Source organism: Lissotriton vulgaris, chromosome 5 (assembly GCF_964263255.1).
Source record: "Lissotriton vulgaris chromosome 5, aLisVul1.2, whole genome shotgun sequence".
NCBI lineage: Eukaryota > Metazoa > Chordata > Amphibia > Caudata > Salamandridae > Lissotriton > Lissotriton vulgaris.
Window position 1 is genome coordinate 1,481,610,578 of NC_141693.1, and position 23,294 is coordinate 1,481,633,871.

At 42.2% G+C, this 23,294-nt stretch overlaps 1 protein-coding gene across 1 annotated transcript in view; it reads right to left on the reverse strand.

The window, feature by feature from the left end:
• The window catches only part of NFASC (neurofascin), a 371,015-nt gene that overhangs the window by 84,087 nt on the left and 263,634 nt on the right, over nt 1-23,294 (reverse strand). The gene's annotated exons all lie outside the window — the stretch shown is intronic.

The following is a 23,294-nucleotide window of genomic DNA, read 5'->3' on the forward strand; positions in this document are numbered from 1 at the left end:
ACGCGGAATTGCCAAAAATTCAGCGATCAGCAGAATTTTTTGCTTGTTCATGCTTTTAAATTGCGTGTTCGCGAGATATTATCCCCGAGCACGCAACCAGCGTTCACGCACAGGAAAAAAGCATCGCAAACGGGCGGAAGCAATTTCACGTGTTAGCGGAGATTTTGTGTGCTCGCTGAGATTTTTTACCGTTTCGCAGAGCTTTGCTTAGCGCGACCACTGCAAATTCCGCCCACCCCTACCTATAACTCATTGCTACACCCTAACCCTCACTCATCCACTCCCTTATGCCCCAAACCCCTCTGTCCAGACCATGTCATCCTGTCACAACCTCTTCTCTTCCCTGCAAACAGTGAGCTGCTTGTACCTTGCTCTGGACCCTGATAGCCCTGACTGCACCAACCCCCAATCTTTATAATAAGCAAGGCAAATATTATAATTCAATTTTGCTTTAAGTAGTGTACCTCCAACAAACAAATTTAACTAGTGACTTTTCAGAATTTCATGCAAGTAATTCCATGTCGACAGAGTATCATTAAAACCCGTAAATTCTCCCTCAAACAAAGTTCTGAGTCTGGCCGGTTGTAAAATCTTTGCTTGATCACTAGCAGCTTGAAATAAATGTAGCATTTGGCGAAATTCAAAATAGGCGTTTTGAAGTTTCGTATGACAGACAGGTCAGGAAAAACCTGTATTGCAAACCCATCTCTGATTTTAATACCTTTGTGTTTCATAGCATTAATCAACACTTTTCTCAAATCCTATAATCCCCAAAATTCACCAACATAGTATGGGGCAAGATATATCCCAATACTTTTGAGGTGGAATTTGATGAGCACGTGTTATCATCAGGTCCTCCGTATTTCCCTTGGAAAGATGGGTGCGAATCAAGTCATCCATGTATTCAATAGCGTCTCATTTTTCCCCTCCTCCCTTTCAGGAATGCCGACAAATCTAAGGTTGGACCTCCTCAAGCAACTTTTTGGTCCTCCAGTTGTTGCTTTACAGAGGCAAGTTCCTTTTGTAGGATGGAGTTCTTCTTAGACAGCGCGCTTTGGGTATCTTCAAGATCCCAGATTCTGGCTGTCATTTCTTCTAATTGTACCTCTAAAGTCTCAATTCCCTTTCCAATTTCTCCAATCCATACACCAAAAGTATGTGCTTTAGTGTTTTGGCAGGCAACCTCCTGTACTTTAGCCAAGATAGCCATTATTAAGGACTCAATCTTAGTATTCGCAGAGCGGTTCTCAACACCTTCTTTTACCAGCTGTGTCAGAGCGGACACATTTTTCGAGAGGGCATTACCTTCTACCACTGTTTCTGATTCGAAGCTGATTGCTGCATTTTTCAGATTTAAAGGGGTTTGAGATGAACCATGATCTCTTGACTGATTAGCTTGTTCGATCCCTATCGCTAGCTGTTGCTTTCTTCAGCCAGAGCATTCACCCCGGGATAGCTGAAAGAGTTGGTGAATGTGGCAATTTAACCTGGCTTAGTAAAGACGGTAAAAACCTTTTACGCCCCTGCTGGTATTTGGTTTTTCAGTGGGAGGGAAGGGATTAAGGTTGTAGCCATCGGTAAAGCTCTTCCCTTTTCATTCCTGGAGGACCCTTTTGCCCCAAACACAGCCCTGAAATCCTTGTCGCCATCTTTGTCTTGGACTGCCTTCATGTCTCCCCCTTCCATGCTTCTGCCCAGCGGTTCTGTTCGGGGGCGGCTATCTCTAATTTGGTTCAGAAGGGCCGGCCATTGATTACTTTCCTTAACCTGTGTAAGTCCCCCTTCTTTGGCAACCACATGTAAATTATAATCAAGGGCGCTAAGTCCTGGCTCATCAAGAATGACTCAGGGAGATCAAGTACTAAAGGAGTTTCCATGTGGCTGACTTCAGCTTCCACTTCAAAGCTGTTTTCTCCTTTTGTTTCAGAAAGGTTTACTCTACCTTTGGGCAGGGTTTAATAAAAACTTTTTTTGGTTGCAAAACCCCTGGCCTTTTACTTAATGACTGTCTAAACTTTTTGCCAAAAAGCCCAGTGAATTGACCCCTGACATATATGTCAGCGTACTCGAGAGCTCCAGGGGAATGGAATTAATGCTTCAAACTAAATCGAATGGAATTGAAGGGAGCCTTGCCTTTGCCTTGCCAGTGGTACTCAAATTAGATCTCCCAGCTCCCCAGGGTCTGCAGCTGTTTCCCCAAGTCTTTAGAAAATATCTGAGAAGCATTTAAGGTAACCAGTGGACCACTTTCTGGTCTCTCCCTTAAAGGACAATAAGGTGGTTGGCTCTTTCTTGGAACGAGGATGTGGCAAATGAGGACAAAAAAAAAAAAGGTAACCAGTGGAGGCAAGAGTATCACTTCAAAGCTATTCTAATAAGTTAGCAAAAATGAAATTTAGTGAGCTAACTCTCTACATTTGAAGGAGAGTTGGCGAAGCATAACCTAATAACCTACAGTAATTTTTGACAGAGAAGCAACTTTTAAATAGCAGAACCTATGGACGACAATTACACGAGGAAGGAGAAGTATGTGGGAGGCTGTTAGCCTGGGGGGTCAGAGCACGACAAGCTAAAAATGTCATATAATATTCAGGATCCATCAATGGGATCTTTGCTGGGGGAGGCCTCTTTAACCAAGGAAGTATTCCATCAGCATTTTGCAACTATATACACAGCTGGCCAGCCCCAGGTAAGAGGGGCATTTTGGGCTTTGTAGATAGTATTTTCCTCCTGAAGTTGTGTATTGAAGCAGCGCAAAATCTTGTTCACCCTATAATACTATTGGGAATATAGGCTGCGGTTAGAGCTTTGCCCAGATGGAAGGCAACAGGAGAGGATGGGTTTCCATCTGAGTAATACTGGATCCTTAACTCAGAAGTAAAAGGTCCCTAACTCAGAAGTAAAAGGTCCCATGAAGGCCCTGTTAAATAATATATTGACTGATGGACAGTCCCGTTCCCTCATCTTTTTGGCAAAGGCCTTCTTACATGTTTTCATAAGAAACACTAAGATCCGGAGGACATAAATTCATTTCATCCAATAACCCTGCTCAATTCAGATTATAAGTTCTTAATGAAAACATTAGCTGCTAGAGTGGCTGAGGTTTTGCCTTTCTTAAATCGTAAAGTCCAGACTGGGTTTATTCTAGGGCACCGACTTTATTATAGCACACATTATCTAACTGAAGCGATTAACTACTTCATTTTTAGTAAGAGTTCTGCAGGGATCTATGACGTTACAACACGTTATTTTACAACGCAGACCGTTACATCGGAATTTTTACAACGCAGGAACCATTACAATGCATGCCTTTACAACGCATGTCATTACATAGCAGATACTATTACAACGCATGCCATTACAACGTAAGTATAGGTAAGTATATATTTTTAAAAAATATATATTTAAGTTAATTTAATTTATTTAGTTTAATTAATTTAATTTTATTAATTTTAAAAAAGTAATTATTTTAATTTAAATTAATTATTGTAATTTAATTTATATTAAAATTGTAATTAATTTAATTTATTTAATTTAATTTGATTAATGTAATTTAATTAATTTTTAATTTGTTAATAATATAATTTAATTTATTATAATAAATTTAATTTTGATATTTTTAAATAATAAATAATATAATTTAATTTAATTAATGTAATTTAAATAATTTATAAATTGTAAATAATATAATTTAATTTTATTAATTTTAAAAATGTAATTAATGTAATGTAATTTAAGAAAAGTAATTTAATTAATTTATTAATTGAAAATAATATAATTAATTTAATTTAATTAATTCAATTAATCTAATTTATTTAAAGTCGTGTTTTTAAAAAAAGTGAACCCTAAAAATACCCCTATACCCCAAAACACAAACCCAGCCCTAAAACCTAAAAATACCCCTGTACCCCAAAAACCAAACCCAGCCCTAAAACCTAAAAATAACCCTGTACCCCAAAAACCAAACCTAGCCCTAAAACCTCAAAATACCCCTGTACCCCAAAAACCAAACCCAGCCCTAAAACCTAACAATACCCCTGTACCCCAAAAACCAAACCCAGCCCTAAAACCTATAAATACCCCTGTACCCCAAAAACCAAACCTAGCCCTAAAACCTAAAAATACCCCTGTACCCCAAAAACTAAACCCAGCCCTAAAACCTAAAAATACCCCTGTACCCCAAAAACCAAACCCAGCCCTAAAACCGAAAAATACCCCTGTACCCCAAAAACCAAACCCAGCCCTAATTCCTAAAAATACCCCTGTACCCCAAAAACCAAACCTAGCCCTAAAACCTAAAAATACCCCTGTACCCCAAAAACCAAACCCAGCCCTAAAACCTAAAAATACCCCTGTACCCCAAAAACAAAACCCAGCCCTAAAACCTAAAAATACCCCTGTACCCCAAAAACCAAACCCAGCCCTAAAACCTAAAAATACCCCTGTACCCCAAAAACCAAATCCCCCGCCCTAAAACCTAAAAATACCCCTGTACCCCAAAAACCCAAACCTAGCCCTGAACCCTAAAAATACCCAAACAATCATACTCCTATACTCATACTTATTTTTTTTTAATTACTAAAATTAATATATTTAATTTATTTTATAAAAATACATAAATTAATATATTTATTTATTTTTAATATTAATTAAATTAATAAAATAATGTTAAATAAAATATAAAATAAAATTATATACTTACCTATACTTACGTTGTAATGGCATGCGTTGTAATAGCATCTGCTATGTAATGACATGCGTTGTAAAGGCATGCATTGTAATGGATCCTGCGTTGTAAAAGTTGCGATGTAATGGTAGTGTGTTGTAAAAGTTGCGTTGTAACGGGTGTTTCCCGTTCTGCAGCAGTCTTGTTTATTGATGCTGAGAAAGCTTTAGACCTTGTGAGCTGAGGTTATTTGTTTCATGTGATGGGTTTTCCAACTCCGCTCACAAGGCCAATAGGAGCAATATTATGAGGGGTCACCCATTGCAATCTCTCTTAATGGTAAGGTTTTGGATTCCTTTCAGATTTTTAGGGAGACTAGACAGGGATGCCCTCGGTCACCAATTCTTGTTGCCTTCTTTATTGAGACCGTGGCCTGTTTACGCTAGAGCGGGGAAGTAAAAGCGTCAGTCCCTGGGATATTGAAACTTAAACTATATGCGGGTGACCGTGTTTTATTTCTGGCACCTGAGAGGTTGGTGTTTCAGGAATCGTTTGGGATTTTTTCCAAATTCTCAAGGTTCACTGGTTACAGAGTCAACATCTCTAACACAGAGATTCTTCTTTTTAATACCAATGCAACAGCTCTTCCCCAAGATTTGCAGAGTATTTATCAGAAAAGCCAGTTAATTATTTGAGTGTAAGAGTCTCCGAAAGGTTCAAAGATTTATATGATTTTGGACTACCCAAAAAGATAAGATATCGCACGCTTCGGGCTTTTGAAACTGTTAGGCATAGCTAATAGATTAGAGAAGTGCAATCTGGGGAAAGTAGGGGATTGGATAGTCAATGAAGCTTTGATTTTCTGGGAATCAGCTAAGCCCTGTATCCCGACGCCCTGGGTGCAAAATAGGTTGGTATATCTTCAGATTACATCTATTTAGAGGAAATACCAATCTTTGCAAATTGAAACAACCTGGAAGATAATCCGGGCACTTTTTCAATCAATGGGTAGTTATAGAAAACAGAAGCAATGGGAACAGTGGTTGAGTTCAGGAAGGTGGAGTTTTCAGGATCAGTTTTGAACCATACAAAGTAAATGGATACAAAAGAATAAGGTGAATTTAAATTAGGAGCAATGGCTGAAGGCTACTGTATTTAGTTCTAACTTTCTACAGGGCCGAATCCTTCGGAAAAAGCCATTGTATGTTCAATGGTTGGTATACTATACCCCTGCATTGCTACAAAAGGAGAACACAAATATATCTGATCAATATCCTAGATGTTTGGAGCCAGGTAGTTGGATCCATATGATCTATGAATGTAATAGGGCGAAAACTTTCTGGGATGGGGTTTCTGCGGTGTTTGTGGGCCTTTGGGTATAATATTTTCGGTAGATTTAAATGCAGAATTATTAGTCTGCTCAAGGCATTAATCAGTCCAGCTCCGGCACGTTGATGGCGGTTCATTGCATTGCAATGTCAGTGTGCAGTGTGCAATATCTTATGGAAATCAACAGAACCACCTAGGCTGCAAACCTGGTTAGAGAAAATTAATGATGTATACTCTAATGAGTTGGTGTATTCAATATGTGTAAGGATCGGAAGAAGCTTTTTCAAAGTTTGGAAGTGCTCTGCTCCATTCATTTTGAGCTGAAGTAGTGGGGAAATAAGATTTTGGAGGTTGAGATTGGACTGACTTTATTGAAACAACGCACTTTAGCAATGCTTACTTACATCACAGGCACTTTAAAATGTAGCTATTATGACATTTAGGCTGAAATCAATTTATAACAATATGACTGTAGGTACAAAATTCATGCTGCGGGTGTAAACATATCTAACTTGAATTTTATTTTCAAATATATATGCACTTTTGAAATTGCACAGTTGGCACTTCAGATATTATGCTTCAGTAACATATGTATTAAAAACTTTATCTGTCTCCTCTTTTTTTTAGGCAGTAATTGAAACCGGATTGTTTAATTACAGATTCTGGAATTTAATGTGAATGATACTGTGAAATACATATGCATTTTCTGTTTTGCACTTTGAAAATTGCACAGTTGGCGCTTTAGATAATATGCTTCAGGAATCGTATGTATTAAGACGTTTTTCAGTCTCCTTAATTGTTATGATCCTTTGTGCTGTATTGTTTTCTATGCTGCAAGAAACCAATACTTTTATTCTTAATTATCAGCAATTCACATTCTAGGAAAAACAAATGCATAAGCAGATCTCAGCAGGCACTATGAAGAGTAGTACATGACAAAATCTTTAGGGATATTTTCCAAACATGGTGAATTCTTTCCATGGATCTCTTTGCTACAAGAGAAAACAAAAAAAAGTCATGGTTTCGCCTCCAGGCTCCCAGAACAGGGATTCCTAGAGAATGCTCTTTTGATTGAATGGTTGAAGCCATTACTCTGCGCCTTCCCACTAATCTCATTAAAACCAATGGTGATTCTCATACTTCAAGATTCAGATCGAAGAAGATTCTAATAGCGCCAGATTGGCTGAGATAGTGGTGGTACCTGGACCTGTTACAAATGTCCATAAAAGCACCTAAGAGGTTACCCTACAGGCCGGACTATTAACAAAACTACAAGGTCAAAGTCGACACCTTACCCCTCATTAAATTTGGCTGCATGACTCCTGAGATCAGACATTATGGCCATCTGAATCTAACACCACCTTGTATGGAAATCTTAAAGGAAGCTAAGAGTACGTCGACAAAGAATGTTATGCCGTAGGGTGGAAGAGATTCTGTGTTTGGTGTCAACAAAAAGGACATAGTCTGATTACATGTCTAGAAGATGGAATGCTTCCCTATTTATTACACTTAGCTAAATCTAAGTTACAGTTTTAATCAATGAAAGTGCTATACCTGCAAACAGTAAATCTCCCAAGTATCCTTTTATAAGATACCAGTTGTCAAAGATTTTTTAGAAGGGTTGAAAAAGTCTAACCTCTGTTTAACATCCCTCTCTACCTTGGGGGTTAAATACAGCACTCTCAAAATTAATTGGGTCATCTTTCGAACCTATACATAAATCCACATTACAGTATTTATCATTAAAATAGTTTCTTTTAATATCTATTCTTTCAGCTATGAGATTAAGTGAATTACAGGCACTATTGGTAGTAGAACCATACACCGTTTTCCACTCTGACACAGTAGTGATGAGAACTCATCCATCGTTTCTCTTTAAAGTGGTTTCCGATTTTCGTATCAATCAAACCATTACTCTTCCTACATTTTTAACAACCCTTCAACACCCGCACAAAGATCTCTGCACTCTTGTTAAAAGAGTATCACAATTCAATGTGGATACATTAAAAGAATTCAAAAAGATATGTAACTATTTATCAATTATGGTGTAATAAGACAAGGTTTGCCATTTTAAACAATCCACAAGTAGATGAATAGAGTCTTGCATCACACTATGTTATCCAATAGCAAACAAACAATTATTGAATTCGATTTATTGAATTTCCCTTTGTGTCCGCCCCCCCCCCTCGAGCTATAATTTGCACATTTTTAGGGGCTGATATTAATGCCCAGGACACGCTAGCACCTCATCACTTTTCCCCGCTTCCCAGGTGGGGCTTGGCCGTCCTCGAGGCTTAGCTCACCGGGTCCCGGGTTGCTGTAGTTGGCGGCCATCTTAGGTTGGGCGCTATTGGACGAGCGCTCTAGTCGCCCTACATAAGGAGGGGCTTTGCTCTAAATCGGGAGATTACCTTGCACAAACCCCTAAGGCTGCTCCTGAGCGGTCGCTCGCCTAAAAACTCTTTTTAAAACTTTTAAACTGTTTATTGCAATCGATTTATTGAATTTCCCTTTGTGTCCGCCCCCCCCCCCCTCGAGCTATAATTTGCACATTTTTAGGGGCTGATATTAATGCCCAGGACACGCTAGCACCTCATCACTTTTCCCCGCTTCCCAGGTGGGGCTTGGCCGTCCTCGAGGCTTAGCTCACCGGGTCCCGGGTTGCTGTAGTTGGCGGCCATCTTAGGTTGGGCGCTATTGGACGAGCGCTCTAGTCGCCCTACATAAGGAGGGGCTTTGCTCTAAATCGGGAGATTACCTTGCACAAACCCCTAAGGCTGCTCCTGAGCGGTCGCTCGCCTAAAAACTCTATTTAAAACTTTTAAACTGTTTATTGCAATCGATTTATTGAATTTCCCTTTGTGTCCGCCCCCCCCCCTCGAGCTATAATTTGCACATTTTTAGGGGCTGATATTAATGCCCAGGACACGCTAGCACCTCATCACTTTTCCCCGCTTCCCAGGTGGGGCTTGGCCGTCCTCGAGGCTTAGCTCACCGGGTCCCGGGTTGCTGTAGTTGGCGGCCATCTTAGGTTGGGCGCTATTGGACGAGCGCTCTAGTCGCTCTACATAAACGGTCAGTCATGTTTCCGCGCAGCGGACGCGGGCAGCGGACGCGGGCAGCGGACGCGCCGGACTTGCGCCGGAGGTTCGCCAGAGGTAAGCCCGTTTGCGCCCGTTCGCGCTCGGTCGGGCTCAGGGACCAGAACCTCTGACCAATCTCCTAGCTGCTCACAGACATACTCCCGCCTGGCTCTCCTTGCACTGAGGAGTGTCTTGCTGCCCCCTTGCTCTCATTCTATAAATCTTGCGACGGATCGTCCCTTCTGTCAACACTGCCCGTTTAGAACCACGGAAGCGGATACTAACACTACTAATTCAGAAGGCACCCTGAAAATGGCTTTGGTCAATTGCCGCTCATTACCCAAACATGCTACTGAAATCTTCTTGTTAATTCAAGATCTCGGACTTGACATTCTTTTTTTAACTGAAACGTGGTTGGGATCCACGTCCGGCCCAGACATTGTTCAGGCCCTTCCTCCTGGATATCTGATCCAACATAGGGACAGACAACTCAAAGTTGGAGGAGGGATAGCCATAGTATACAGGGAGCACTTAATCTGTCGTATGATCGACAGCTTCATCCCTGACTGTGAAAGTGCACAATTCGCCATCACTTTATCCCCAGAAGTGTCATTTTCTGGACTTCTGATTTACCGTCCCCCTGGCGCTATTGGACAATTTCCGAAAGGAATCATTGAATCAACCATAGAGTTAGCTAGCAGGGTCTCAAATTTTATAGTACTAGGAGACCTGAATCTTCATTTCAATAATCCCTCAGACACCACTGCCACAGAATTAACTAAAGATCTTGCGGCATGTGAACTAAATCTGATAGTCTCACACCCTACCCACTCTAAAGGGAACCTTTTAGACCCCATATTTTCCAATATTGTGGACTTAACATCAGCAGAGCCATACCCCACCCCTTGGACAGATCATATGGTCATCCCCTTTATATGGAATACGCCCACACCCGGTCCAACAGAACCGCCCAGTAAAACTCTGAGTAGGCGGTGGACGAAATTAAAAATGAACGAATGGGCAGAGGCACTGAATACAAGCGAACCTCAGGTCAATCAGGACATTGACAGGGCTAACCTGGACTTTAACCAATGGATTGAATCATCATTGGACAGGGTGCTTCCTAAAACAAACATCTCCAAAAAGAAAGCCTCCACTAAACAACCTTGGTTCACTTCTGAGCTAAGGTCCCTAAAACAAGAATGTAAACGGTTGGAGAGACAGTGGAGAAAACACTTTGTGGAAGAGAAAAAAACTAAATACAAACTCTCTCTAAAAAAATATAAATCTGCTCTTAACGTGGCCAAATCCATCTTTTATGCAGAAAAAATAGAGATTTCAGCCAACGCCCCAAGAGAGATGTTCAAGATAGCTAAATCCCTGTTGAAAGCCCCTGACCCGCCATCTTCACCTCTCTGTACGGAGGAGGCTGATGCTCAATGCATCAATCTGGCGAATTTCTTTGCTGAAAAAATTCAAAAGATCCTCCTGTCCCTCCCTCCTCTACCTCTTGAAGAACCTATCCCCCCTTTGCCAGATGATACAGATATTATTCTGCCTTGCCTCCCTTCCTTTTCCCCCCTCAGTACGGAACTGCTGCCCACGCTTTTCAACTCTGTAAAAAGCGGTTCTCCGCTAGACCCTGCCCCTATGAATATTCTAAAGTTAGCCTTGCCCAACATCAGCACACACATTATCCATCTAGTTAACACCTCACTTGAATTAGGAAGGGTACCCCAAGACTGGAAATTGGCAATGGTCAAGGCCCTGTTAAAAAAGCCTCATCTCGACCCCCAGGACTTTTCCAATTATCGTCCCATCTCCCTGCTCCCCGGCATTAGTAAACTTGCAGAGAAATGGGTAAATAAACAACTAGCATCCTTTCTGGAGACCCATAACCTGCTCCATCCAACCCAAACTGGGTTTCGGAAAGGACAGGGTACGGAGACGGCACTGCTGAGGGTGGTAGAGGATTCCAGGAGGATTCTGGACGCAGGTGGCAGCGCGGCCATTATCCTCCTGGACCTCAGTGCCGCTTTCGACACGGTGAACCACCGTGTCCTCCTGTCTCGTCTCAAAAAACTGGGCGTCAAAGACAGGGCACTCATGTGGCTGGAGTCCTTCCTTGGTGACAGATCCTTCAAGGTCTTTACAGAAAATAGCTGCTCTCCATCAATGCCATTACAGTGTGGGGTGCCACAGGGCTCCTCCCTTAGCCCCACACTGTTTAATGTTTATATGGCGCCCCTGGCAGAAGTAGTTGCCCCCTTTGGGATCCAACTGGTAAGCTATGCTGACGACACCCAGCTAGTTGTTTCTCTTAATCAGTTGGAATCCTCCCCCTCCAGGCTCTGTCATTGCCTGGAGGCAGTAGCAAACTGGATGGACCTGTCCCACCTGAAATTGAATGGAGGTAAAACGGAGCTGATGCTTCTAGGAAAACGAGCCACATTTGACAACTCGATACACTGGCCCTCCTGTATGGGTCCAGGACCCACTCCAAAGACCGAGATAAAGAGTCTCGGCTTCTGGTTGGACGCAGAGTTGTCATTTAAGACCCAGGCAAGGAAAACAGTAGCCACCTGCTTCGGACTGCTGAAAACAATCCGGAAAATCTTTCCTCAGTTACCCGAGGCAGCAAAGAAAACCATTGTCCAGTCCCTTGTCCTATCCAGGTTGGATTATGGAAATGCGCTCTATCTTGGAGCCCCCGTGTCGGTTATCCGGCAACTTCAGGTTGTCCAGAATTCCGCAGCACGGCTACTCACGGGCACGAGCCATCGTACATCAGCCAGGCCCGCACTCCGCACCTTGCATTGGCTCCCCATAAAGGAGCGAATCTATTTTAAAACCCTCTGCACGGTCCATAAAACACTCTATGGGAGTGGCCCCCCCATTCTAGAGGATATGATCAGACCTTACAACCCTACCAGGAATCTTCGCTCGAACCAACAAAATTTGCTGACAGTGCCTAGGATCAGGAGATCCCGCACAGGAGGTCGCCTGTTCTCGCACAACGCGGCTGGGCTGTGGAATGCTCTTCCTCCACCTCTTCGCCAAGAGCCTAACCTCCTTGTCTTTCGGAAAAAGTTAAAAACTCTTCTGTTTCCAAAAAACTAGTTAAAATAGCTCTCTATTTTTAATCCATCTCTGCTTGGTTAGTCTTAAGCGCTGGGATGCTCCCGAGTGGCCATGCGCTATAGAAGAGCCTTTTAATAATAATAATAATAATTTAATAATGCACTCAACCAGAGGAAAAGCATCTACTACAGCGAAGCGCAGAAATATGCCTATAGCGGACTTATGTAAAGCAGTTACTTGGAAGTCCTTTCACATATCAACTAAACATCTTGTAGTCCTCGTTGTGCATCATACAAACCTTCATCTAGCAACACGCCTGCCACTCTGGCTATTATTATTGGGCATTGGAAAGTTAACATTTACATGTATACCATAAAAAAGAACGGTCTCTCTGAGGTAAACTGCCAGTAGGGTGCACTGTAGCTAGAGATGCCTCATGGATTCCAAGAGGGTATGTACCTGTTTTGATCTCTTTTCAATAAATGTTTATCAGGCTGCATTTCTTTTTCTATTCTTCAAACAGATTCACCTTTGTGAGCATTAATGCTACAATACAGGTATTAAATTGGCATTTAATTATTGTATTCCAGTGAGAGCCTATTACAGGGTGCTTTTCAACATGAAATTAGATGGGCAGTAATACCCTTGGAGCTCTGGATTATATAGAAATATATAAATATATATACAAATATATATACACACACAAACACATGTAGTTAGGTCAGCTGTTCCTCAGGAAAAGCGTTTTTTGTTTTGCTAACAACTTTGGCTCCATTTTACGAATCTACACAAAACAATCCCAAACTGTGCTACTTTTTGACTAGTTTGTGTATGGAAAGTTTCAGGATGATCCATCAAACATGGGCAAAGAAAAAAGGGGGATCCCAAAATGCAAAATCCCCATTCATTTGCCAAAGACATCATAAGACCAGGCTACAGCAAAAACTGCTGAACGGAATTTCACCAAATGTGGTACGCAGGTTGGGCTTTTTGTGATAGGTGTGAATCCATTCAGTAGTTAAAAATAAAAAATGTTTTAGGAGTTTTATATAGCGCAAACTAGACCCGAAGATATCAGGTATCAGAGCACTTTACATAGCACCAGTTACGTTACATGAGGATACATTTTTGTTAGGAACAGGGAGAGTAAGTAATTTGCCCAGATTCACAGGATGTTGAGCATGGTTGCCAAGACTCAAACCCGGCCTCCCAGCTTTGACGTCGACTGCTCAAGCTCTAAGGCTACATCCTCTTCAGCTTGGCGATCTTAAGGGTAAAAAACATATCGATATCTAGACGGTAGGGTTGAGGGACTCTTGCAGGATCCCTTGAAACCAATTTTAAAAATAGAGCATTCTGATTAGCCCACAGAGCTTTTTTGTACCGTTAGCCATTACAGGACTCTGGGACTTAGTTCCCTGTCCTGAACATGTTTAAAAAAATATAGGTAAGGGAGCAGTCCTCCTCCCTTTTAATAAAAACATTGTAAAACAAAAACCCTGGCCTTTGGGGATGGGGTCCCTGGGGCCTAATATCGCTCGGGGAGAAGCCTTTATGGTCCTCTCCCCTTCAAAAAACATAAGGCCCAGTGACCAACCCCCTGCCACCTTGAGTTGTCATGAGTAATGTCATAAATGATGTCATAGAATATGTCATGAGTGATGTGATATTTGAGGTCATAACAGTGCATGGGGGGCTATTTATAGCTAGCTCTACTAACTATAACAGGTGAATTTCTTTTTTTATTTAGTTCCCAACGTTAATGTTGTCACTGACATATACAACTAACTACAACGTTACTTTAACCTTTGCTTTTTTCATTGAACATGTGTGCTTGAATGAATGTATATAAAGAAGTGCTCAGGTGTCCACCCAGGCAGCAGCATTATTTGGGTTTTATGATTGCAATGAAGATTTGTACGATAAAGAACCAGGACTACAATTAAGTAACCTTTTGTTTCTTAGCAATGCATATGATGTAATGATTCTTAGAATCTGGCTATGACTATTTGGTGAATGCTGATCAAACAGTAATCAGGATTTGCTTGTTATCACTGTGTGTAGCAGCCATTTGGTTAAGGGTATATCATCCCATTTCCTTGAAAATAATTGCAGTGTTTCTCTGACTGGGGCTACTTTTGTAGAAGAATCCCAAAGTCACTACAGTTTATGCATGAACTGTGTTCCATGCAATTTTCCCTTATCCGCCTTCATTGCAGCAGGCACCTGTAAGCATTTGCTTTTTTGTCTTTTACCTTGAGTGACTATGGTTCTAGACGGTCTAATATACAGACTGGGAAGTGGTTACTGGGGTAGGCTGGGTTTCCCTTATTGTTTTCACTCTGTCTCATTTTTAATTGTGTGTAGTGCCTCCTAATGTGTTGTGATGTAAACGTGCATGTTCATTAAGACAAAGGAAAATGCTACTTGCCAGTATGCATCTGTTCTTGGCATGTAGAGCTGCAGAATATCATACTTTTGTATAGATAACCATCTGGTGTTGGGCTCGGATGATTGCAGTTTGTTGTTGTCTTGAAAGAAGTCTTTGTAGTCACAAGATAGGTGACTCCTCCCTGTGGCGATAGTGAGCATAGGCATCGACTCCACCCTCAGATTGTTTTTCACCATGATAGGAAATGATGGAGTTTGGTAGAAAACAGAAAAGATGTCCATGTGAGTTTATCCAAGTAAGATAACACTGGAACAGATACAGATTCGGGGGAGGTGGATGGGTGTATGATATTCTTCAACACTACATGCCAAGAACAGATACATACTGTTAAGTAGCATTTTCCGTTCAAGGCATTTGAGCTGCAGAATTCATATGTTTGCATAGACTTTAGAGCAGTGCTCTCCCTTAGCGGTCGTCACCTGTAACTGTTGCAGTGGTTTGAAAAAGTGTTTTAAGAACAGCCTGGCCTACAGAAGACTGTTGTTTTGCCTGCACGTCTACACAACAGTGTTTGGTAAAGGTGTGTAGCGTAGCCCATGTTGCTGCCTTACAAATGTCATCTAAGGGAATGTTCCCTAAGAATACCATGGAAGCCCCTAGTTTGCGTGTTGAGTGCGCTCTAGGGGGAATTGGTAATGTACGTTTGGCCTTTTGGCAGAATATTTGAATGCATTTGCCTAAACACCTGGCAATTCAAGTTTTGGAGATGGGGGTTCCTTTATAAGGTGGAGTGAAAGCTACAAACAGTTGATTTGTTTTTCTAAAAGGTTTAGTTCTGTTGATTTAATAGAGTATAGCTCTTTTAACATCAAGTGTGTGGAGAGCTCTCTCTGCTACAGAATATGGTTTGGGGAAAAAAACGGGTAACTCTACAGATTTATTAAGATGAAAAGGAGCAGACATTACTTTGGGGAGGAATTTTGGATTTGTTCTCAATACCACCTTGTTACTATGTATTTGTAAGAATGGTTCTTGTATGGTTAAAGCCTGGATCTCACTTACTCTCCCGAGAGAGGTGATTGCTACAAGGAAATCTACTTTCCATGTAAGGAATTGAAGTTCGCATTTGTGTAGAGGTTCAAATGGAAGACCCATGATCCTAGTAAGAACATTTTTTAAATTCCACACCAGAGAGGGTGGTCTTGAGGGAGGAATTATTATTGTAAGGCCTTCCATGAACGCTTTGATAGCGGGTACCCTAAACAATGACAAATGTTGTCTATTTTGTAGGTAAGCGGCAAGGGCAGCAAGATGTAATCGTATAGATGTGTATGCTAGATTACATTTTTGTAGATGCAGCAATTAGCAAATAATGCTCTGAATTGAAGCATCTAGTGGGTTGATTTTGTTGTTAATGCAGTAAATGACAAATCTTTTCCATTTGGCTGCATAGCAAGCTCTAGTAGTAGGGTGTCTGGCTTCTTTAATAATGTTCATACAGTCTGGTGGGAGGTTGAGGTAATCGAACTCTAGGACTTCAGGAGCCAGATTGCTAGATTCAGTTGATTTAGATCTGGATGCTGTATCTCCATGGTTCTGCGTACGCAGCTTTGGGGAGAGCAGTAGTTTTTAGTGTGGAACTATTGAGAGTTCCAGAAGTGTTGTGAACCATGGTTGCCGGGCCCATGTTGGAGCAACTAGGATCATCTTTAGAGACTGTTGTTTGAGCTTGCGTACTACTAGCGGGATGAGTGGGAGTGGCGGAAAAGCGTACGCAAATCTGCCTGACCGGTTCATCCATATCGCATTGTCCTTGCACAACGGGTGTGGAAACCTGGCGGCAAAGGTTGGGCATTTTGCGTTTGTGGGTGTGGCGAACAGATCTATGTCTGGGTGGCCCCACATTTTGAAAAATGGTTGAAGAACTTGAGGATGAATTTCCCACTTGTGTAGCTACTGTGTCTGATGACTTAGCAGATCCGCAATCTGATTGTGTACTCCTGGAAGATGTTCTGCCAGAACATACATGTTTTGTGGAATGGCCCATCTCCATATGCTTTACGCTAGTTTAGAAAGTTACAAAGAATATGCTCCTCCTTGTTTCTGTACATAATACATTGCTGTCATATTGTCCGTGCGGACAAGGACAGTCTTGTTGATGAGATGTAGTTGGAATGATTTTAATGCTAGAACAATTGCCAGTAATTCTAGGTAATTGTTATGGAGCACTTTTTGTTGAGTGGTCCACCTGCCCTGATTTGTGCAGTTTAGGAGATGGGCTCCCCAACCGTTGAGTGATGCATCCACTGTTCTCACTATTGGTGGAACTGGGTCTAGGAATGGCCACCCTTTGGAAAGGTTTTGTGTGTACCACCACTGCAGAGAGTGATGTGTGCGGCTGTCCACCAACACCAGATCTGAAAGCTGACCTTGAGCCTGGTTCCACTGATGTGCTAAATATTCCTGTAAAGGACGCATCTGAAGTCTTGCATGAGGTACTATGAAAATGCAAGAAGCCATCATTCCTATGAGCTGCATAAACACTCGAGCTGGTAGGGAGTGTTGGGGTTGGAATTTTGTGATGAGGGTCTGCATACTGGCAATCCTGGATGGATTGGGGTATGCAAGAGCTTTTGAAGTGTCTAATTGTGGCCCCTAGATACTGATGTAGGTAGGAGGGCTGTAGATGGGACTTGGTGAGGTTTATTGTGAACCCCAGGTCGTGGAGCAGCTGAATTGTTTTGTAAGTGTGGCGAACACACTGGCTGTGTGACTTGGCTTTTATGAGCCAGTCGTCCAGCAATTGAAATACATGAATCTGTTGTCTGCGCAAGTGTGCGGCTACTACTGCAAGACACTTTGTGAAGACTCTAGGTGCTGTGGTTACTCCGAATGGGAGAACCTTGAATTGATAGTGTTGGCTGTCCACTGTGAACCTTGGATATTTCCTGTGAGCAGGGTGTATGGGAATATGGAAGTAGGCATCATTGAGATCTAAAGTGGCAAGGAAGTCGCCTTGTTGAAGTAGTGGAAGGATTTGTTGAAGAGTGGTCACGTGAAAGTGATCTGACTGTATGTAGAAATTGAGAGATCTGAGATCCAGTATTGGTCTGAGAGTACTGTCCTTTTTGAGAATTAGAAAGTGCAGGGAGTAAACCCCTGTCCCTTGTTATTGTAGGGAAACTGGTTCCATAGCATGCGTTTGAAGCAGTGAGAGAACCTCTTGTTTGAGGGCTTTTATAGGAGGAGAAAGCAGTGTCTGTGCTGATGTTTTTCGATGCACCCCTAAAAAAGGAGCGAATAAAGGAACCTTATGTTGATGGAGACTGTATCGCTCCCATAGATTTAACAGTGTCGGTGTCATTTTTCATTTTTTTAAAAGCTTTGTCTACAGCTGAGCCAAACAGGTGTCCTTGGTTGAACGGCGGATTCAAGATGGTAGTTTGCACCTCTTATTTAAACCCAGAAATGCGCAACCTTGTATGTCTGCGTAGTAAGACACTGGTGTTGACAGATCTAGATGCGGTGTCTGCTGCATCGTGCGCACATCTAATGGATGCATTTGTAATTAATTTGCCTTCCTAAACCAGATCATGGGCTTTGGCCTTGTATTGGTCAGGCAAATGCTGAATTAGGTCCACAAGCTCATCGTAGTGAGTCCTATCATACCTGGCAAGCATTGCGTGTGCATTAGCTATCCTCCAGTGATTAGCTGCCTGGGAGGCAACTCGTTTGCCGAAGCGTCTAGCAGTTTAGACTCCTTGTCTGGAGGTGGAGCATCACCGGAGGTTTGAGAATTGCCACGTTTCCTAGCATTGGACACTACCAAAGAATCTAGAGGGAGTTGTCCTTTAATGTAGGTGGGATCATTTGGGGCGGGTTTATATTTTTTATCAATGCAGGGGTTGAGAATTCTGGTCCTCACAAGTCCTTGAAGATGCCTGGTGCTTGTTTAATGACACATTTGAGCATGGGCAATGTTTGTATTGTACTTTGTGATTGGGTAAAAGTATCTACAAGGACGTCTTCCTCTATGGGGTCTGAATGCATTTATACAGTATGATATTGGGCAGTCCGATTAATAAGCTGACTAAACCCTATGTTGTCATCTGGGGGAGATGGACGTGTTGGGTATGCCTCCGGATCAGGAAGGTCTGGAGAATCAACAGGATCATTGTAATTTGCCTATGTGTCATGTGTTATAGCAGTCTCATCATCAGGGTCATCTGGAGGGTCAATATGTCCACCCCCGTCCCGTAGGTCATCATCATCATCCTGTGTGAAGTCTAGGAGAGTGTATGGGAGACTTTTCAGGAGATAAAGGTTTAGTAGGAAGAACGAGAGAAGAGAGTTGTAGGGGTGAAGTTGCAAAGTCTGTTTTCTTCACAGGCACCTCAGGAGAGTGCGAGGTGCCAAATTTTCTCTTGTTTGTGGGGAGACTGACTATATGGCCTGTTTTAGGGTCCACATGCAATGTCTTTTGTTTTGGATCGATTGGATATGGTTGAAAAAGTTCTTCCAGGTTGGTCTCTTCTTTCGGTGCCGATTGTTTCGGTTCCGAGCGCAGTTTTGATTTGTGGTCTAGAGCCTTAGAAGGGTTTTTTATTCTCCTTCAGCTTCGATGTCGAGTCGGTAATCTTTTTCGGATTCCGAAGGTTTTCGGGGTTTGTTCGGATCCGAGGCCTTGTGGTATTTCGGTGCTGAAGAGCTCGATGCTGAGGCTTTTTTTGAGTATTCCCAATTTCGGTACCAACTATGATTTTTGGGCATCGATATGTGGCTAGCTCGGTCCCGAGCTGCCGGAAGGCTTTTCCTTTGTCTTCAGAGCCGGGCTTCTGAAGTTTTCTTTCAGTCTAGACTAAGGCCTTCAAGCGAAGTTTTGACCGTAGTTTTTATTTTTTCAGGTGCGGTAGGGTCAGGGGGAGTTGTACTCACTCGTTGACCTGGAGTGATATGGTCATCGGAATTGTCGTCATCAGCTTTGGGTACGATGTCGAGCTCCTCTGAATCCTCTGTTTATGGAACGTCGGGGCCTTCATCGAAGATGTCTTCAGGCACTAGTACAGATTGTTGCGCTACGACGTGTCGTCGAGCCGGTGATCACGGATAGTCTTCTTGGATCGAAAGGAGGCGCAGGCCTGGCAATCTTTTTCTTTGTGTTCTGGCAAGAGACAAAAGTTGCAGACCTTGTGATGGTCGCTGTGTGGAAATTTACCTCCACACTGGGGGTCATTTTTTAAATCGCGTCCTTTCCATTAGCCATAGGCCCAAATGGCGTCGGTAGACCAAGCGGCCCGCGTCAACAACCGGAACCGGGGATTCTTGAGTTAGCGCGTAGAAGCACGCGAACGAAAAAATACTGTTGACTTGTAATGTTTTGCGCGTCGAAAAAGGTTTGGAAACATGTTACCAAACTGTAGCACCAAAGTTACATCCGAAACTGATGGCGGTAAAAACCAATCTGAGGATGGAGTTGATACCCATGCGCACTATCGTTCAAGGGTGGTCATCTATCTTGTGACTACAAAGACTTCTTCCAAGACAACAACAAACTGCAATCATCTGAGCCTAACACCGGATGGCGATCTATGCAAAAGTATGAATTCTGCAGCTCATATGCCTCGAACCTGAAGATCAAGGTCTACGGTTGCTGATGAGAATGAGCACAGCCTTGGAAGGCATGCCCCATGCAATATGGGGCTACTGATGCCACCTATCGAACCCAAAATGGTGTAAAAACGCTCTCAATGCTCACAGGATGAACATGGGCAGTATTACACATGCTGTGAAAAGTCACAGGCAGCACTGTCAAAGCATGAGAGTCCCATGCACCGAGCAGGCCCCAACGTGGCTTTTCACGTGAAGTGGTCACCCTTAGCATTAACTGTCTCGAACTCCCGTTGTCACAAAGTAATCAGAGTATTCTTTCTGTATTTTGTTGGGGATGTGACATAGGGGATATGAACAGCAGGCAGCTAAAGTAACTCATTTCAGACACCCTTTGACTGCAGCAGGTTCTTCATTCTAAATTGCCAGCAATGGTGGCCTCCCCAGTCTTCAGCTTTGAAAAGATATCAGCTAGCTGGTTGTTCGGAATCCCTCACGTGGAATGTTTAACCTGCTGAACCCTGCTCCATTCTCACCATTTTTCATTCTTTTAGAACGGAGAATGTGATTTTTTTGTTCAGGCATATATTTTTACGGACTTAGCATTTAATTAGAGGAAAAGTTCCATCGTAACCTTGCAATGTCCAATCTTGGATTCCGGAGTAGTAGCAAATTTGTCCAGGGGGCCAAGAGTCCCAAATGTTAACCAGACTGAATGACAAATGGTAATAGAAATTCGGATAAAATGACCTTGTGCATTAGGTACTTCAGGATGCATATTAACTCTGTATGGCACAGACATCTAGATCTGCACGAGGCCCCTGGTGTCACAGCAGAACCCTGGAAATTGTGAGGATGAGAGTAAAATCCCATGCATGAAGCTTTTCTCTGGCAAAAAATCCTTTTTGGTGAAACGTCCAGTGCAGAATTTTCAGGACAAACATCACTTTTGAGATTAGACCTGAGGTTGGGGAGCTGCGTTTGGTAGTCGGTCCTGAAAAGTTACTCCCGAAGATCAAATTCAAAGTAAAAAATTAGAGCAGTTGTGCATTCAAGGCCAGATACATTTCTGGTCCGACAGTCTTAGCTGGAAACATCCATCCTGGGAGATGTACCATCTGACTTTTGGAGAGTTCAGCCAGATTAGTTCACACTTGGAACACTGTGGATAGACCTGCACATCGCAGTACAATGCAATGCTTCTGGTGTTTTGCACTGAGGTAATTTGTCTACAGGCTTGAGCGGTAGATGCTTTGACAGTCCCTTGACCTCGAGGGATCTTATGTGCCTTCCCACCAATACTCTTTCTCTCGAAGCTGCTTCAGGAGATTCAGGAGAGGATATCAGTAATTCTGCTGGCACCCTTTCAGCCTCCGCATGCTTGGTTTTCCCTTCTTATCACTCTATCTGGAGAAGGGTGAATTTCTTCACCTATTCTTGTAGCCTCTTCTTTCAGCAATTCAGTTTCAGCAGCTCAAATTGACAGCTTGGGTAAATTTGGAACCGAGGAGATATCTTAAATAAGCCAGCCATGACATGCAGATATCACCAACGGTTTCAAGTCTTACATTATATAGAAAACATTGGGGATCATTCCAGAGGTGGTATGGTTTCAAGAGTTTAGATGCTAAGACAGGGAATAATTTGCAGATATTGGAGTTTCTCAGGATGGTTTTTTGCAGGGCTAAGCACCTACTACTTTATCCTCCTAGTGGGCATCCATAAAAGCTCTTAGGATAGGTCAGGACTGCTCCAACGTATCCCCACTAGTGCCAAGGCTTTCATAGGTTAAAAAGCCCTGTAGTGACAAATCTTATTCCAACTTGAAACCTTCCTATAGTCTTGAGGGGATTGCAGCAAAACTCTTTTGAAACGCTAGAGGAGGCAGACCTATTATGGTTTTCCTCAACAATAGCCTTTCTGGTAGCAATTACTTTGGTGAAAAGATTGGGCGAATTGGGTACTTTGGTCATATTCTATTCCTCCTTAAGGTTTTTACTTGACATAGTCAGACTTAAATTGGTTCCTAAGTTCATCTCAAAAGGTCGATTTGTGTGTTCATTTATCCCAGGAGCTCATTCTGTCACTTTTACAGTCGGAAACAGATTCCCAGATTCCCTTTTCTTTATATGATGGATACTTTATCCATGTATTTAAATTGTGCCAATGAATTCAGATCGGTCAATACACTGTATGGTTCAACAAACAAGGGCAGAAAAGTAGCATCTTAGACAATAAGTAAACAAGTTTGCCAAGTCATTTCCTCTTCTAATATTCAGGGAAGCTCCATAGGAGCAATGTCATTTTCATTTCCATGGGCTGAGGTGGTCCCATGCCAGAGATACGCAAGGCTGCTACTTGGTCATCTCACCAAACGTTTGTAAAACACTATAGATTGGTTCTAGTAAATTCATTGGAGTGTAATTTTGGTTCTACTGTATTAAAGTTGGCAATGAAGTAAGTGTTGGCACAACTTTCTGGTAGCTTGGTATATCCTCATGGAGTTAGGATTCAACTACCTACAGGTAATCTTCATTTCCCGATTCTTGTCGTTCTCATCCCAGTTCACATCCCTCCCTCTCTCCAGTAGTTGCACCTTCAATCGGAAGGCCTTCTTATATACAGGAGGAGATAAAAAGGGAGGGATGTTTTGTACTGTGTGGGTAAAAGAAATAGAGTAAATACAAGAGTAGCTGGGAACTTCAATCCTGTGGCACGGTAAAATCTCTGTCTGAGGCGCAGTCACCTCATAGTGTAAGGACTGGGACGAGGAGAACTACCAATTGGGGTATGAAGACAACCGGTAAGTAACTGAACCATTCATGTGACTTGGTCTGTACCCTGGTTCCTGTACCCTGGATTCAAATGGTGCAGAATGTACAAAGTCACAATGAAACAACAAAGTGTTTTAATCTTTAAAATGATCTCTTTTTCGACTTTATGAGGTTATTCTAGCTACCTATTAAAGATGAAATTATGAAATGAAAACAAGAAAGAGCAGCCTTGTTCCTTATCAGTACTGAAAATCAAATAGAACTACAACTTTAAAAAAGGATTTCTCAAATGCTACGGAGCCCTCAGTATATAAAAAACAAATTGAATGAATACAAAACCAGCAATTTGGGCTATTTTCTGA